The sequence below is a fragment of the Emydura macquarii genome, unplaced genomic scaffold (genome assembly GCF_026122565.2).
Source record: "Emydura macquarii macquarii isolate MOO-44397 ecotype Brisbane River unplaced genomic scaffold, CSIRO-AGI_Emac_v2 contig_450, whole genome shotgun sequence".
Lineage (NCBI taxonomy): Eukaryota > Metazoa > Chordata > Testudines > Chelidae > Emydura > Emydura macquarii.
The window spans coordinates 6,983,819-7,002,506 of NW_027130587.1; the positions used below are offsets into that span (position 1 = coordinate 6,983,819).

The following is an 18,688-nucleotide window of genomic DNA, read 5'->3' on the forward strand; positions in this document are numbered from 1 at the left end:
CCTGCGATCTCTAATCTGGAGAGGCAGCCCTGCTCCCAGCAGAGATGGGAGAAGCACAGGCACCACAGCTGTGGGCCATAACAGAGTCCCTCCAGGCAAAGGCATCTATAGGCCCAGCTATAGAACAACTCTCCTGGCTCCCTTTTCATACCCCTGACTGGTCCTGTGGACATTCCCGGCTGTGGGGGAGCCCTGCTTCCTCAGGCCAGGGACAGGAGGGGCAGCCTGCAATGTGAATCCCTCCCCTCCCGCTGTTGAGACTGGGTGACCGTGTCTCCCTGTTTCCCGGGGCCAGCTGAGGGTCCCTGTTGGATCTACAAGCTACCTTTCCTGCAGAACAGTGGAGCTCCTGCTGGAGTGGCCGGCCAGCTGGACTGTTGGCACTAGCAGCAGACTGCCTGAGCGCACCCTTGCCTCAGGGATCCCTCCCGGCCCCGCCAGCTGCAGCCCGGCCTCCTAGAGGAGTAGTGGGACCAGATGCCCAGGAAAGGCAGGGGGGGTCTCCGTAGCTGAGTCTGCGCCAGGCTTGTCTACAAAGCACCAGCCCTGCTCCTCCCGCTGTTTCGCTTTGCAAGCCTGCCTCAGTGCCCCCCCAGTCCTGTCCCTGTCCGGCTGGGGCCAGGCAGTGGGAGAACAGCAGGTGCCCTGCCCAGGTGCCAAAGGCCACCTGCTGCCTCCTGACACCCCCTCCTGTGCTCAGCCTCCCCCCCTCAACCCTGCGACCTGGCCTGGCCTGGCCTTTCTGGGGGGCCTCCCCCCAACTCCTGCCCCTCCCCCGCCCCTCCTCAATACCCCCCAACTCCTGCCCCTCCCCCCACCCCTCCTCAATACACCCCCCCAACTCCTGCCCCTCCCCCCACCCCAAAAACTCCTGCCCCTCCCCCCACTGCCCCGGGTCACCGCCTCCTCGGGGCCCTGGCTCCCCCTCCCCCCCCCGCCGGCCGGGCTGCGGGCTGGCTAATCCTGTATGTAAATGGCAGCCAATGGATGCTGCTGTTGAGCGGGGCTGGGATTAGCGGCGGGGCGAATGGCTGGCAATCTTACTGGGATTACAGAACAAAGAGCCTCTCTCGGCGGCAGCCCCCGGGAGCAGGGGGCCCCGGCCGGCCAGCCCCCGCGCCCCGCCGGGCCCGCTCCCCTCCCCCCCCTCTCCTCAGCCAGGCCGGCAGGGAATTACCCCTCCCCCACCCTCTCCTCCTCCATCCCCATCTCCCCCCCACCCACCCACCCCCCCACGCCGCTAACCCGCTTCCTCCGCTCCTCGCAGATTACGGGCGGGCAGGACTCGGAGCCCCGCCAGCCGGGGCGCGCGGAGCCGGGGCGGCGGGCGAGGCTGAGCCCGGCGGTAAGAGAAACTTTCGCCCCCGGCGGTGCCCGCCCGCGGGGGGCGCTGGCTCGGCGGTGGCTGTGGTGGGCGCGTGAGGCGGGGCAGGTTTGGGGGCGCGGGGCGGGGGCGGTGTCTGCGGGGGAGGGCTGGATGCCCGCCGGGCCCGGGCCGGGGAGGGGGGGGAAGAACGGGACCTGTCGGTGCCCGGGGCGGGCAGGAGAACTGGCCGCCGCCGCCGGCGGGGATGAGGTGAGTGAGCGGCGGGGCCGGGGCCGGGGCCGGCGGGGAAGCGAGGGGGGCGATGGTTTGTTAGCCCCGCTTTTCTCCCCACCTCGCGGCTTCGGGCCACTCGCCCTTCCTCCTTCCCGGGGCTGCTGCGGCTCCCCGCGGGCTCCGGGCATCGCCTGCCTCCTCCTCCTCCCCGTCTGCTGGGGCGGGTTGAGGGGTGTGTGTGTGTGTGTGTGGTGGGGGGGTGTAAGGTGACTTTGTCACGCCCTGACACTTCCCCTTCCTCGCACCCCCTTTGGTGGTCGCAGGTTGGGGACCATAAGGAGCCTGCCGGGGGCTCGGTTTTATTTTGGCGGGGGGGTGGGGGTGGAGGGGTCCTTGCTCCCTTTGGCTTCGAACCGGCGTTCACACTGGCTGGATTGGGGGGTGGCGTCTGTCAGAGCCGGGCCTTTAAAGCCAGAGTTTTAAACAGCTGAGGGGTAGGGCGGGGGGGATATGGGCAGAAAGATCTGCAACTTCTCTGCTGCTGGGTGCCCCACACGTCTTCCCGGACTCTCTGGGCTCTCTTTGTTTTAAATGGTGGTCCCCTTACAGCTGACGGGACAACATCACCTGCACCAGGTAGGTTTGGTGTCCCTGGAGGTGGCTGGGGCTGTTGTGGTTGGGAGGAGAGGAAGCCGTTAAAAATGGATTTACCCACAAGTGGAGGGTGGCATTTTCCCACCCTCCGAGCTGTGAAAGGCAGCAGCACAGCTTAAAAGAAAAATGCACCGGCTACCTGGCAAGAAACTCTAGGCTTTGGCAAAATCGGTAACCAAAGGCAGGTAAATGTATTGAAGATGCTTTTACTCTCTCCAGGTGAAATGACCAGTGAGGTCTCTTGGCACTGCTGCAGGGGGAAGGGTGGAGAGTTCACTTTCGGCATGGGCATGGAGAACAAGCTAGCTGCTGAAGAGAGCGTTCCATGTTGGGGAGGCTTGTACGCTTGTCTCTCCAGTTCACGGGGACAGTGAGGAATCTATTCAGGATGAACTGTAAATCCGAGTGATCCTATCAGTTAGTCGTGCGCTGGAGCCAGCTTCCCATGTGCATGGTGGTGATTCTTGCTGGTGTTGGATGTCTCCTGAGTAATTCCCCCTCTGGATCGAGACATTCCTTGGTGGGTGGTGAGCTTGCAGTCTGGAAACACAGAGGTGGCATTTCTCTGTGGTGGGAAGGCAGGAGTGACTGGAGGATCCAAGAACAGAATGCAGTGCGGACTCATTGCGGAACTGAGAATCTGTGTTGGAGAAGCAGTGTGGTCTGGTGGAAAGGGCACTGGATTGGGAGTCAGGAAGCCTGATTCTATTCCCGGCTCTGCTACTGACTTGCTGTGTGACTTCAGATGAGTTATTTCTTCTCTGTTCCTTCCTTCTCCATCCCTTGTCTGTCTTTGTTTATTTAGAAAATAAGCTCTACTTCCCCTTAAGATGTTTATACAGTGCCTAGTACAACAGCCCTGATCTTGGTTGGGTCGTTTAGGTGTGACAGTTATACTCCTACCAGTAATAACAGATGAAGGGCATGTAAGTACTCTAGGGAAACTGACATCTTCTGGGGGAAATTGACACCTTATTGTATGTAGTGCCTTTAATCAAGAAGGATCCCAAAACTTTGAAAGCTGACCTGTTGTTTTCGGACCAGTTAGGACAGGACTTTGACTCGTCAAGGCCCCGTGTATTCCACAGCTCTGTGAAATTTACTGCGGCATTTGCCCTTTGTTACAGAATTGTGCCCCAGATTCTTAGTTTTCATTATAAAAAATGATTCAGAGCCTAATCCTTTATGGTTGGGAAGGAGACCTTCCAGACGGCAGCAGGGTGTCAAATGATGTGGACTTGTCTTGATGAGTTTTCAGAGAGCCTGAAACAATAGCTCTGAGAGTCCTGAGCTGCCCCATCCATATCGATGACATGCTAACTCTGAAGGCTAATGATGTCAGCACTGTTACTTACTTGGTTGCTGAATATCTCCGCTAATGTGTTTATCCCACAATCTCAAATTACCTCCTATTCCTCTCCAGTTTCTGAAAGCCCTAACTGTCCCTTATACAGCTGCTAAAACTTCCAGAGTCTGCTCTTGATAATGTCTATGATACAGTCATGCAATACACCAGTTGCTTCATTTGGGGGCAATGCAAAGTAAACTTAAGTTAATATAAAATATAACATAGGGATAATGTATTGATTACATTACTGATTCATCGTTAATTCCAAGAGAATCTCGGTTTTAAAAACCATCTAAACCTGCCACAGTATGTCCTACAAGCTGCCTCAGGTTACCATGGCATGCCACTGGGAAGGGGGAATTTACCACAGAATCCTGGTCAAGAGTTCCACAGAAGTATGTGGGGCTGTAGCTACCGTACATGCTACCTGTTACTTTTCTTTCCCTTCTTCCCTAAGACACTCATTGTTTGGGTCTCAGTCTTGCAAAGGCATGTCTTGACTTCAGTGAGGCTACTTGTGTATAAAGTTGTGCATGGGTTTAAGTCTTTGCCAAATTGTGGACCTTAGGGAGAAAAGTAACTTGTTGGGAGAGGCCACAAGTGTTTGGGACTCCTCACACGCTGGCTTCCTATTTGCAATTTACCTACGCCCTTGCTTATCTGTAGCTGCCTCACACCAGGAGGCAGGGTTGAGCCTTTAGTTTTGTTGGTGCAAGGTTTTCCAGGTGAAATTTAGCAGTGTGGTATTGCTGGGAAGTCTCAGAGGTACTGGGCACCAAGACGGGTTTTTCCTGTGTATTTATACATTACAGGAGCTACTGGATGCTCAGCCCATGTGGGAAAAATTTTCCTTGAGATTCCTAGTGCAACCAGGGTACCCATCCCCTGTTTCAGATGTTCTATTTCTAGAGCATTGTCTTGTTATTGACGGGGAGTATGGGTAGCCTAGTGCCTCATCTTACTATTGATTCGAGGAGGAAAGTTTGCAGTTGGGTGATCTTCATCCTTCGAGCAGCAGAATCAATCCCAGAATGGGATGTCATGCTGTAACACCCAGGTTGGTCCACAGGAAGTGTAAGAGGCAAAGAGCTGCTGGTAAGGATGAAAGTGTTCAGTGGGATTATCAGTGAGAACTCAGGGCTGTTGTCTGGGGAGACTGAGGCACGTAAGAATTGTACCTTTCCTTTCTGTAGGACCTGCCATGCTGTATCAAGTCAATGGTCCGGCTAGTCCCCTATCCTGGTTCTAAGAGCTGCCAGCACCAATTGTTCTAGAGCACTGATTCTCAATCTTTTCCATAGTAGAACACCCCCCACTCATCTCCTCTCTTTAGCACTATTGGAAGAACTCTGTACCTGGAAGACACTGTAAAACTCTCCTGCTGTGACCTGGGCATTGGCTTCCTATGGGCTAGTGCTTCTGGGTTCATTGTGTATGGAGAAATCCTTGCAGAGTTAGACTCCATAATAGAATCATTTATGGGTCTCCTGCCCTCTTTCAGCTTGGTACAGTTCACTAATATTTTAAAATGTCTTATAGCCTATTTAATACAGTTGACAGTCATGTTCCTACCCAGGTTGCATCCCAAGGTTGGAAGATCTGTAATCCTACTTGAGTCTGCTGTGGTTAAATGAAAAAAATGAAATAGAATATTTAAACAAAGCACACACCACCTCCAGACTGCCCTCAACCAGAATGCTTGACCAAGTTTCCTCACAAGATGCAATTCTTGTCTCCTGGATTCTCACCTTCTCTTCCCCATCCCTCATGTTGCCTTTGGGTGCCAGCTTGGCCCTAGGAATAGAATCCTGTGTTTGTGCCTCCTCTTTCGTCTCCTTTGTCTTCACTGTAAGGGTTTACCTCCAATTCAGAGGATCTCAAGCCCTTCTTCACTTAGATTGGCTTAGAACAGAGTCTGAGTAGGAGGGAGGAAACATGTTCGACTCATCTCATAGATTTGGAGAAATAGGGAGCTCTGTATGAGTGGAACCCTTTCCCTTCAGAGAGGGGGCTTGCTGAAGTCATAGAGGCCCACCCATATGCAACTCCTTGCATGATCGGGGCCTTAGACTGGAGCCATCAGCTGGTCTATATGATAATGCACTAGAAATAGCTCTGCCATCTCACCTCCCCAGTATTACTTTTGGTTTAATCAATTCATGCAAAGTCTCTACTGGTCAAGCATGCAGTCCAACTATGGGTCAAGAAACGTGAGACCAGATAGGGCTTCTGTGTCCACTTATGTGTAAAGGTGCTCTTCCAGTGGAAACGTTTGTCAGAATGCATGTACAGAACTCATGCTTAGAAATTTTTTGGAAGCCAGCTGCTTATCTTTGAAAGCATCCCATATATGCAGCATATGTAATTAAATCTCTTCAAAAGGATCTGGGGCAAAAATACTATTTAAACCTATCCCTCCTCAGTCTGCCACCTCATCTGATCTCTTGACAGGACTATTCTGTCAACTTTACTGGTGCTATACTGACTTGGAAACTTCAGTTTGGCTAGAGTAATGGTCTAGTTCAGAGGCTTCTGGACATTTATTGCTACAAAACTGCACTATCCAAGCTGAACTCTGCATTTGAAGGGGACTTCTTATTTGATGCTGTACTCAATAATAGTCGCATGATAGATTAATCCAGATCAAAAGTTAAGTCTAAAACTGTTTCGCTTTAATGTTCCTATTGGTAAGACAAGGGTTTTTATTCCACCAGTTTGGCAGTACTGAAAAGATACAGACCTAGGATCGCTGCTGAATCGACATCTCAGCCAAATTCATCACAAAATGTCATTGTTAATATAGCTACTGTTCGTTTAAATCTAAAAATAAGTACTCCAGAAACAATTGTTATTGTTGGAGCTAGTGGATATTTTCTCCATATCCAATATGCTGTTCCCACAGGAAATAGCTAAAAAATTTTAGGCACTTATCAATACAGTATACTTCCTTTGGGAATCTTGTCAGCTGAATCCAGAGGGCCAAATTCTGCTCTGTGACACTGCAATAAAATCTGGAGTAACTTCATCAAAACCAGTGGATTTACACCAGTGAAACTGAGTGTGCATTTGGCCCAAAGTCACAAAAATCTTAGTGCATTGGTTGGAAAGCAGTAGCCAGTGTGGAAAGCAGACACCAAGGTTTTCCATATCTAAATTAGTTTATTCCTCTGGCTAAGGGAAGATGGTATCCAAACAAACAATGTGTGACAATAGTGTCGTTACATTTCTTTCTGCAAAGATGATTTATCATTGGCATGGAGAAATGCTGACTGCTCTTAGCACAGATAATGGGGCCTCTAGTCCAAGTGTCCCGTGCCACCTTCTGGGAAAAGTTCACCTACACATGCTGCAGTTTAAAAATAGGGTATAGAAGAATGGCTTTGTCATGGCAATTGCTACAAGGTCCTGTGTGTGAGAGTGGGGGGAAGAGGGGTGCATGTGTGAGATATCTTTACAAAGCACCTCTGTGTGTTAGCATCCTTTGGTTTTGCTACCCACTTTCTGAAACTTCAAGGTGAACGTTCTCCTTCAGGTGAAAAGCAATGCAGAGGTTGGGTTTTCAAACTACCAGAATTGTCAGCGTGACAGATTCCAACAGGAAGGATTGCAAGGGAGGGGCGCAGGGCACATGCATACGAAGGACTGTGTTGGAAATCTCCGTGTGGAGGATGGGATCTTTAGAAGCACTCTGAGTTGCCCTCTGTGTACTCATTGAAGTCAGTGGGAGTTTTACCACACATTGAGAGCAAAGTGAAGCTGGTGCTTGAAAAATCCTGGCTGAAAGCTGTAAGGGAATGGCCTTCTGCTGTTGTTAATACCAAGTAGTTCATGAGACAGAACAGCAGCAGACCACCCCACCCAGCTTTTTGATTGCCTCTGGAAGAGCAGGTTTGCGCAGCTCATGTGCCTTTTAGAGCAAGGGTCCAGTTGCTTCTACTCCTCCCTCATCTCTTCCAGTAGGATCCACTTCGTCTCTTCAGCCCTAAGACTTAGTAGCATGGTGACTGGGTAGGCCTGCAAAACTGGGATAATTCTCATTGGTATCCAAGACTCTAAAACTGTATATTGTGGTCCTCATTCAGCAGGGTACTTAGGCATGCGCCTAGCTTTGACTGTGCAAGTAGTCGCATTGACTGAAGTCAGACCAGTCACGTGGTTGGAGTTGGGCACTTGTTTAAATGTCTTGCTAAAGCACAACCTGAGAGAGAAATGTGTAGCTTATGGTTTGGAAAGTCTTTACCTTATGGTTGTTATACCGCTGGAAGTCTCCACTCACTCTCAGGAGTTGTTACTGCCATATTTTGAAGAGGGCATTCACATGCTGCTGTCTTTTCCAAGGGATCTTACAAACTCCACCAATATAGATTTTCCCCTTAAGTAAAAATATTACTGCTACAAAATCACCTTTCCAAAAGCTGGCTGCATCATAATAGGATTTACAGTTATTTATACAAGCAGCCTTTGATCAAACTTTCTAATATTCTATTGTTTTGTCTCTGCTTAGGGCTAAAATCCTACTATGCCCATTGACAAAGAAAATTAACTTCAATCAGATGGGTAGGGGATAACAGGGCACTGAGCACCATTCTCCTGTCTTTGTGAACTGGCAAAGGTAAAATGGTCCTTCACCAGGACCCGCTCCCTCAAAGGTAATCTCTGCATTTCGTTTGAATCATGAGGCCATTTTATCCAGGCCTGCAATATCATAAGGAGAAAATATCTCTTCACTCAACAGGCTTATAAATACATGGCAGGGATGGAGGTGTGTGGGGTCTTCATTAAATTTTTTTTTTTTTTTTTTTTTTAAAAGATCTCCTCAGCAATTTTCACTCTCTTTCGTCTTCACAATAACCCCTTCATGCTTTCCCCTAGAAGTTTATGAAGGACAATATCCATCTCCCTTTGTTTCCCCGCTCCCATGCTCTGGGTCTCAGTCCAGTTGGGTCTGCCAGTGCAATTTGTAGCATCACGGGGCAAATTTGCAAAAGAGCTCCGCTCCCTTTTCAGCACCAAAACAAGTGGTGAGATTTTTTTTTTTAAGAGAGGCTCTGTCTGTGTTGGGTGTATGAGCTCTTTTGAAAATCTGGCTCTGGTTTAGGACAGCCAGAGCTGTGTTAGTAAGGATTTTTTTTAAAACCCAACGATGTTGGGAAGGGTTACCAACCCTGATGCTTCAGGGCATAAAACAACCTCTAGCAGATGGAGGTTAGTAAGAAATGTTCCCTGTGAGCAGATTATTCCATAGCTACCTTATAAAGTGTTCCTTGCACCTTTCTCTGTAGCATCTGGTACCAGCTGCTGTCAGAGGCTAGATGGACCACTGGACTGATATGGTCTTGTTGTCTTAAGAAAATAATGTTCCCACTTGAATGCTTGGGAAAGCAGGAACTTTCAAAGTTGCAAGATAAATTCTTTTGGTCAGAGACCATCTTTTTGTTCTGTGATTGTACCGTGCGTAGTGCAATGGGGCCCTGATACAAATAACAATACAAATAACTAGTTATGTTATTTTTAACAAATTGGTTAATTTTGAAGAGACAGTTCTATTTTTTGAAACAGGAAAGAAATCTTTGGAAACAGCTTTTTCAGTTTCCTACGAGAGGGAGGTGAGAACTTTTCCTTACCTCTCAGATTCTTCTTCCAACGGAGGTAGGAGCAGAGTAGAAGCAGAGTAGATCTGATAACTACAAATATCTGTTGAAAAAACAAAACACAGCACCACACTTTCTAATTCCAACTCCTAGATCAGTGGTTCTCAACCAGGGGTACTCATGCCCATTGGGGTACGCAGAGGTCTTCAAGAGGATACATCTAGATACTTGCCTAGTTTTACAACAGGCTTCCTAAAAATCACTAGCAAAATCAGTACAAACTAAAATTTCATACGATTTGTTTATACTGCTCTATATACTCTACATTGAAACATAAGTACAATATTTATATTCCAATTGATTTAATTTGTAATTATATGGTAAAAATGAGAAAGTAAGCAATTTTTCAGTAATAGAGTGCTGTGACAGTTTTGTGGTTTTTTTTCTGTCTGATTTTGTAAGCACGTTTTTAATGAGATGGAACTTGCGGTATGCAAAAGAAATCAGACGCCTGAAAGGGGCACATTAGTCTGGAAAGTCGAGAACCACTGTCCTAAATAACACTGCTACAAATAATGGTGTCCCAAAATGATAAACTCTATTACAAACTATTTCCACTTTAAAAAAAAAAAAACCCAAAAAAAAAAAAACCCGAACAAACCCAAACTATTTGGTTTATTAATAATCATCTGACACCACACCCACAAACATAAATGTTCTCTAAAAATCTACTCCCACCCCACACGCTTGCCCACATACTGCAACTTATGACTGGTTCAGCGTTCTAGACAATTAAACAACATCCACTTTTAACCGCTCCATGTGATCAGAGTTAAAGGTTGTATGTTTTGCATGGAGAGGAAGGGAAATGTGGCAGGGGTGGTGTGTTGTGGGTGAGATAATGTAGAGAAGACAAAATCATGGTGGTTGTAGATTGCAAGGGATAGGTGAGGACTTCCTGGCTTCTCTGTGGTTGTATTGGGCATATGTGCCCTTGAACAATCTTAACTGTTTAAATGGCAGTGTTATATGTATGTGTGTGTTGGGAAAACTTTTTTAATTACTCCTCTTGAGCTATGTTTAATTATAGGTATCTCTGACCTTACCCAGTGAATTTACTCTGATGCTACAATCCATTCATGTTTTACTGTTTAGTGACAGAGTCCTCCCATCACGTGGTAGACTCTCATTGTGATAGTGTATGAGTGAACAATCAGTCGCTTGTTTGTGGCCTCAAAGATGGTCATTGTAGCATTTAAGGAGTGGCCCTTTAAGCCTTGTCCTTGCTGGTGAGCACCAAAGTCCATAACTCTTGAAAGACTGTGTGCTGTTTATTGTGTGGGAAGATGATTTATGGGAGGGCCCAAAGGTGAGCTGTTTTAGGGCAGTCAAGGGAGTGCTGATCGTGGCTGTGTTTGAGCATTGGTGCAAAGTTACGCACAGATGAAAGATGCAAACAAGGTTTTGTTTCTAATTAATGGTAGCCCCAGATTTTGAAATCATGCCCAGCCAGATGGAGAGGTCCTGCACAGATTTCAGGATATGGAAGGTCCCCGCACCCAGAAACTTCTAAAGCCTTTACTTGAGAGCCCCTGATACACAGCATTGATGGCTGCATTTAGGAACAGTGATTCCCATCCACTGCTTCACAACTTTGGGTCTTCTCTGTTCCCTCTCTCTGCCTTTTAAAGTGCCTGATACAGTGACTCCTGGAGTCCCTGGAAAACCTCCAGTTCACTTGAATAGGTTTTGGCTCAAGCCTAGAATGAACTGCTGTGCGGCAATCTTACATCATCAATACAATATGGAAATTGCATGGTGGTGGAAGGAAATGCATCTTAAACTGTATGTTTTACTATTAATGGATTAGTACTTGGGTCTTATTGTGGGATTTAACAATTTATGCACAGTTTAAATTTGGTGTTGCCCAAACTAAGTTCTAGCTTGACATGTGTAAATGGCATCTATTACTTTAGTTAATTATTATTCATATTACATGAGCCTAACTGAGCCTCATTGTGCTAGGTGCTGTACATACAGATAGAAAGAGACCGTTATTGCCCTAAAAAGCTTACAATCTAGATCAGTGACATTCAGACCTGAGGCTCACGAGCTGCAAGTGACTCTTTAACGTGTCTCCTGCAGCTCTGTGCAGCACATATTAAAACACTGTGTGGTGTAATTATTAACCAGTTGTAGGATGTTATTAACCAGTTATAGACTATTCGATCAGTCATTTTGCTGTGTGAATAATATATATAGTAAATTATTATATAAAAATAAGAAATGAAACAATGAATTCACACTACTGTGGCTATTTTGGGTAATGTTGATTGCTAATTTGGCTCCTGAATCATTGAGGTCTGAGCATCACTGATTTAGACAGTTGAGAGAGACAAAGAGTGGGAGGGGAAACAGACATAGGGAGGTTAGATCCCAGTCATGCAAATATTTACACACATGCTTACCTTTAAGGGTATGAGTAGTCCCACTAACTTCTATGGGACTACTTGTGAGTGCGAAGTTAAGCATGTACATAAGTCTTTGCAAGGTTGAAGTGTGTCTAGTAAGCCCTTGGGGGAGGGGCATAGTCCTTCTGTATTATGCACAGTTCATACCAGTGGTGTTACATGGTTAATAGTGTAACCTAGTGCCATTTTAATGCAAGATTCTCCAGCCCACGCACAAAATCGACTGGCATGCCCTATTGCTATAATGGAATAAATAATATTTTACATATGTGTTTTAAAAAAAAAAAAAATTACTTACCCAGAGTGAGCGGGTGGATAGAATTTTGTAATATTCTGTGGTAAATCACTGGGCAGGGTGGGGGCAGTTTCAGGGATGGCAGTGAGTGCAGAAAATGAAAGATTACATTTCTCCATCTAATTTCTAAGGGGTCTGATTCTCATGTACATTAAATTCACAGTATAAAGCCCCTTTCTACTGATCTGGAAGTGTAATGTGGCCTTTTAAGTGTGCAGAAATTACACTTGTTATTGCAGCTGTTCCTAGGATCCCCAGTCATGAACCAGGAGCCCACTGTGCTGGGTACTGTACAAGCACAGAACAAAAAGACAGTCCCTGTCTTGAAGATCTTACAGTCTAAATGCACCCATGCTAAGGACCTGGCCACTGTAATTGAGAAAATCCGTGTATTCATACCATGCTCCTCATATGGTACCTGAGTTGCAACTTTCTTTGTTTTAGGGCTCATCAGTTAATAAGTAGAAAGGTAGACCTTCAGGGGTGTATATAATTCACATAATTTTTAAAGCTAAAAAAAATTCACTCTGATGACGTGATCTATACAGGTATAACTTAAAAACAGGTATCTCTTTCCAGTTGCATCACTGGATTGTTGAAGCATAGGAAGTGGCTACTGTTTTTGGAGTACTGTCTCTTAACTGTTAGTGGAATACAATGAAAAAATCTTGTTAGGTAAATATAAATAACGACATTTTAATACACCATCTGTTAAAGCGCTCGGCAGTGCAGTGCAGTGAGAGATAGTGATTGGGTGTGTTACGCCATTTCTCAATAACTGCTTTGTTTTTGTTAATGAAAAGTAGCACCTGTAGCTCCAGTGGAAGTCAATAGGAGCTGCAGGTGCTCAGTACCTCTGCAAATCAGGCCCCAAGTCGCTTGTCCAAAGTCAAAGCGAGTCAGTGGCAGAGCCAAGAGAAGAATCCAGAGATGCTGACTCAGCTCTAACCATAATCCCACACTCCCTCCCATACAGTTTTGTGTGTGTTCCTATATGTGCTATAATGTAACATTAACCCTTTGTTAACACGTAGGGCCTGAATCAACTTGCATTGTAGTCTATGAAATGATTCTCCTTTATTTCACTGGGAACTAGATTGCACCCATTTGGTAAATTCTTCTAAGCTGGTGCATACGGCAGATGGTGCAGGCAGCAGAGGCTCATAGAATCATTGGGTTGGAAGGGTCGACAAGTCTAACCCCCTACTAAGATGCAGGATTTGTTGTGCCTAAAGTTTAGCCATCCAAGACAGATGGTTATCCAGCATTTTTTTTTAAAGCCTCCAGTGAAGGAGCGTCCATGACTTCCCTAGGCCGTCTGTTCCATTGTCCTACAGTTCTGACAGTTAGGAAGCTTTTCCTGAGATTTAATCTAAAACTGCTATGCTGTAATTTGAACCCATTGCCTCTTGTCCTGCCCACTGTGGCAAGACAGAGCAATTTTTCTCCATCTTTTTTATGGCAATCTTTCAAGTATTTGAAGACACCCCCACCCCATTGATCTTCTCTTTTCCAAACTAAACACACCTTCTGTTCAGGTATTGCCTTATGGTTGGAAAAAAGAGTCTCACCCAATTGGTCCTTGCTGGTCCCCAAGCAAACTGTTGTAGCTTTGTGGGTTCTCCTGCATGGTGTTCTGAAAATGGGAGCTGTTCTGGGCAAGAGGACCAGGGACTGCCTGCAAGACGAGCTGCATCCTAATGTATGGGAGTGGTTCTGAAGGAATCCATCCCTTTTCCAGATAATTACATCTGGTGATGATCTTGAGAGGAAAGACAGGAAGGGAGCCAGTCTGGGAAAATCAAGAGCTTTCTTTCCCTAACCTGGCTGAGGCAGATGCTGTATCCCGCTGAAATGGCCCTCTTAGTAGAAGCCTATGTGCAATTGCTGGGAGGAAATATGACCTCTCAGTTTATTAAATACGGTAGGAACTTGGTCGTTTAAGGCGCCTTTTGGCGTGGGGCCTGAACTAAACATCCTTATTGGGGTGTGGGCTTTGCATCCAGCACAATGCAGATGAGGGAGTGTGACTATATGGGTGCCCTGAGTCCACAGGCACGCGCTGACAAGGTTATAGATTAGCTTCATTAGAGGAGACGCGCCGAAAATAAACTCTGCACCCTTTAGGGGTATCACAAGCTGTAATTTCATCTTGAGTTTCTGGGGACGAATGCATAGAAAATCCCTCGGATGAAATTACATTCATCCAACCCCCCTGAAGGGCACATTTTGGTTTGATCTATATTTTATTATTACTATCCAGTTTTAGCCTTTATATATATATATAAAAAGTCGGTTACAGGGATTTGAAGGCACTTGCTACTGCAGTGCTAAAACCAGTGTGTAAACTGTTCTGTTAAAAGCAGGATTAGTTTGGATTTATTGCAGGTTTTTAATAAGATTCTGTACGGACTTAACAACTATCTAGTGCATGCACCACACAGTCCATCTTTTTCTTTGTCTATGTTAATCTGTATGTTTCCTCTGCCATTGCGCTAACTGGCTGTTTGCCATTGTTTTCCTTGACAGTTTATTATGTAGTGCATTGTGTATTTCTTTTTTAAATACATCACTTGGGAGAAGTGTATGCCAAACATTTGAAATCCTGATGAAACAACACAGTTAAAACCAAGTAGCCCATGTGCTATTAATACAAATCTGCAGTGAGAACAGTAGGCGGGCGACCTTTAACAAGACATTAAACATTTATTAAAACCATTAGAATTAGTGTCAGGTTGTATTTATTTAAAAGAAGTCTACTCTGCTAGCACAGAAAAGTGAGTGTGAAATGACAATCTTGAAAGATGCTTGAATTGGTTTAGTTTATTTCCCTACCCGTGTCCTATGCACCCAGCTGGCTCGGTGATCTGCCAGTCTCCAATGGCTCAGTGCTGGATGGCTTCTCGTTAATGACAGGTCCAATCCTAGAAGAAACTGAGAGCCTCATGAAGACTGCTGAGTGTCTCACTGAAATTACTGGGTGCTCTGCAGCATCTCACAGGACTGGGCCTGGGATTCCATAGGAAAGTGCCATGGCATCAGACCCAAGTCGGAGGAGATTCTTGTGCTTGTCTTCTGGCCGTTGGGCATGACTGTCAGAAATGCAGAGAACCCTAGCTCCAGCAGGCTGTCAATGGTATTTACTGGCGCTCAGCTTCTCTGAAAATTAGCTCCGCGGTATCTGATGTAGATGTTGTTTTTCCCCCGACTATATTTGCAGAAGGAGCATGTTTTTCAGGTGCTGCAGCTTTTCAACAGAAAGGCATGATGGGAAAACAAAACTGAGCTCTATTTGCAGCATCCTCTTTACCCCCATTCTGTTGTATATTCTGTTTGAAGAACTTCCCTCTGGTCTTGACATGAGAGGAGAAAATGCACCAGAACACATGTTGCAGTAAACCACTTTTCCCTGGCAGGGTGGGGATAGATCTGAAGATGAAGTAAGTCTTTTCCATCTCTGATTTTTGTGTTGGTGCACAGAAGTGGGCTTAACATAGAATAGCTCAAGGATTCTCAGATCCACTCTTGCTGCCCTGGGGCCCAGAGCACTAAAAACTCCTGCCCGCAGGTCATGGTGCTGCAGCAAGCAAAGCTGGTGTTTGCTTAGTGCTGAAGGCCTTCCTATCAGATCACTCAGCTACCCTCTACTGGAGCTGGGCGGTGTTCCTCTGAGTCAGGCACTGGCCTAGCTTCTTAGGTAAGCCCGATAGCAATAACACCTGACTTGGTTTGGGCACAATAACAATGAATACCAAAAAATAAACTGGGCCAGTTTAAAATGGCCACAGACATTAAGGGGATAAATAACACCCTGGAGGCAGAGGTGTTTTGTAAAGCGTGACTCATTAATTCACTGTGCTCTCATATATGAGATAAATCCTATCCCCTGCGCTAAGCCTGAGTATGTGGGCTCAGTGCATTGACGCTACAGAGTTCGGTGCAGGGAGGAAGGCATCTTTTCCTCCCAGGTACTCCATGGCCATGGCTGCATCCTCAGTAGATGCCACTTGTGCCACTGCCTTCCTCCATAGGGAGGAAGAGTTGGTGGATCCGCCTGGCATGCCTTGAAGCTCTGCTCTGGGGTGTGGCTGCATGCGGGTGTGGCTGCATGCAGGTGTGGCCTAGTGGGTAGAATACAGGACTCTGACTCAGGAGACCTGGCTTCTGTTCCTGGCTCTGCTACTGGCCAGCTGGGTGACCTTGGGCAAGTCATTTCACCTCTCTGTACTTCAGCTTTGTCTGCACTGAGAAGTTACATCAGCATAGCTACTCATGTCAGGTGAAAAAACCACAACCCTGACTGTTGCAGCTATGCTGACAGATTTGGTGATGGAAGAAGGCAGCTAATGTCGTTCAGGGAGAGATTCTTCCTACACTGACAGAAGACTCGTTATGTCAGAGAATGTAGACATTCCCGCTTGGGCGCTGAGACCCACCCCCCTCGCTTGGTTTCAAAGCCTGAGCAGGAACGTCCATACTGCTATTTTTAGCACCATAGTGCAAGCCTTACAAGCCCAAGTTTGCAGACCCAGGCTATGAGACAAGACTTGCTGCCATGGGTGGTTTTTTACCTTCGGGTCTAGCTACCCTGCAATCTTGCAGCTTATGTAGACCTACCGAGTTAGCTTGAATCTACCTGCCTTAGGTACTGCAGCAGTGTGAGCTGGTCGCCCAAGTCATTACCCAGGGTTCCGGGTGGGCTTGTACTACCCACGCTGAAACCCATGATTCTTTGGCTTCACTACTCTGGTACCTGAGCCAGTTGGATTAAAACTAGTTTGGGTACGTCTCTGCTAGCCTCGATCACATCCGACGATTGCTGTGCAGGCAAAGCAGGTGTACCCGTTGTGGGCAGCACTCAGCGACTGTCTGCATAAGCTGCTCATGTGAGGGAAGAGGAAATGAATCTGGCCCCAGCAGTGCCTCTCACGCTCTGCAGAGAGTACTTACATATTCCACATGGAGAAATGGCTGGTCAAGTGATGCTGGCTCCTCCTTGCTCCCAGCAGTACAGTCACAGGAAAAGCAGCTGAAACTACAGGCAGTGTTTTGCTCATGGCACTTTTGCCTCACCTAGCCAATGGCCGTCAGTACAATGGGAGCCAAGGTGTCCAGGAGGCAATCTGTCCAGGAGCATGTGTTCTCGTGCTGTGAGAGAGCGTGAGAAGCCTTGGACTTCGGGAGAATGGGCTGCTCTGGTGCGCTTTCCTATTATAGGTTGAGCCCACTTAAGGAGACATGAATCGTGTTTGGTTGACCCTGCTGCTGCGCCATTTGCCTCAGCTAAGCAGACCCCAGATGGAGCTGAAGTCTAGCTTTGAGGGAGGACTGCTTCACCCCATACATTGGCCCTGCCCAGATGGCTAGATTCTGAATTGGGGGGGGGGCAGGCAAAAGGTGGTGCAGTGGTAGAAAGATCAGCCACCATTTGAGTCTGCTCAGGAAATCAGAATTCCATGGCTCTGCAATCTTTTTCCAACCCTAGGATTTGTGTATAAGGTGAGGGGAGATTTGGGAGTGTTCCTTGGTCATGGGCAAACTGCCTGCTTCCTATTTGTGTTCTCTGCCGCCAGCCTCCTCACAGGCAGTGCCGTCCTGTAGATTCTGATTTACCAGGCAGCTACACCAAGGATTAAGCGCTCACTCGAAGACGTCTTTGTTTTCTGATGTTTGCTATTGTCATTTATGTATGATGCTGCTGCTTATTGAAAAACAAGGTCTTTATCTCTGTGGGAATTACACCTGCATAAATACAGAGGTATCAATGGATACATGCACAAGGCACTCCACGATAAAAGCAGCCTTTGCTGCCGCTGCGGTGATACAAAAGTTGACTCTACCTTAGCTAGGCTGGAGATCTTCTCCACTCCATAATTTGGAGTGTACAAATCCCTGCCTGATCCTTCAGGGCTTTTTGCAAGTAGATGGAGATTTTTTATTTTCTCAGTGCAGTTAAGGTTTATATATTTGAGTTTGCGAGTGGTTTTTCCTCCCCCCAAAATCGTTGTTGATGTTGTTACTACTATTCAGTATTTTGTTACCAGCTGATTTTTATAGTGGGTTGGGTTTTTTTATTTGTTTTTGTTTTCGCTTGCATTTGGTGACCTTCCAGGCACGCTGTAGAAGACCTTGTTTGGTAGGATTTGTGGAGAGCACTGAGGATATGCATCCCATAACAGTGAAGAGGGGAGAGGAGTGTTTTTCTACTTTAACGCTGCTGGGATTTGATTGTTTTATCAATGATTTGTTAGGGTACCTAAAACCTTGGCTTGGCATCTGTTTTAAATCTCAGTAAATAAATAGAAAATAAATAACGTGACAATCTTCAATCCTTTGGGTGACCATTGCTTTGATGTGGTGGCTTCAGGGCCAGTTTTTCCAAAGAACTCCGATCCAGATCCTCCAAGATACTGAGGTTCATAACGTCCACTGAAATCAATGGAAATTGGAAGCCTGAGAACCTTTTGATGATCTGGGCCTCAGCTCCAATTTAGGCATTTAAATAAGTGTCAGATTTTCTAACGTGCCCACCATCAAGCAGCTTCCACTGGGCACTCAGAGTGTGTCTTCTCTGTACATTAAGCCTGGGTCTATGGGATCTGGTCTTGTGGATTCACTGTTTCCAAGTCTGTGCTTGAGCGTCCACGCTGCGTTGTAAACCTGGGTCCATACTGCATCAGGCAGACCTTCTGACTTGGTTCAGCAGCTTGACCTGCATCCACACGGCAGAATGATAGGGCTTGGATGCAGTACAGTGGGACTTGAGTTTTGACCTATCCTGCTAGCAAG

General features: G+C 46.7%; 1 protein-coding gene across 7 annotated transcripts in view; it reads left to right on the plus strand.

The window, feature by feature from the left end:
• The first annotated feature begins 1,162 nt into the window (after positions 1-1,162).
• Positions 1,163-18,688, plus strand: part of GTF2IRD1 (GTF2I repeat domain containing 1) — a 154,136-nt gene continuing 136,610 nt past the window's right edge. For 4 of the 7 annotated variants that reach the window (XM_067537889.1, XM_067537891.1, XM_067537894.1 and 1 more), the window contains exon 1: positions 1,170-1,345. The gene's annotated coding sequence lies outside the window, so the exon portion shown is untranslated. Of the gene's footprint in view, positions 1,346-18,688 lie in introns of all 7 variants that reach the window. The other 3 variants (XM_067537892.1, XM_067537896.1, XM_067537895.1) reach the window with 2 other exon arrangements.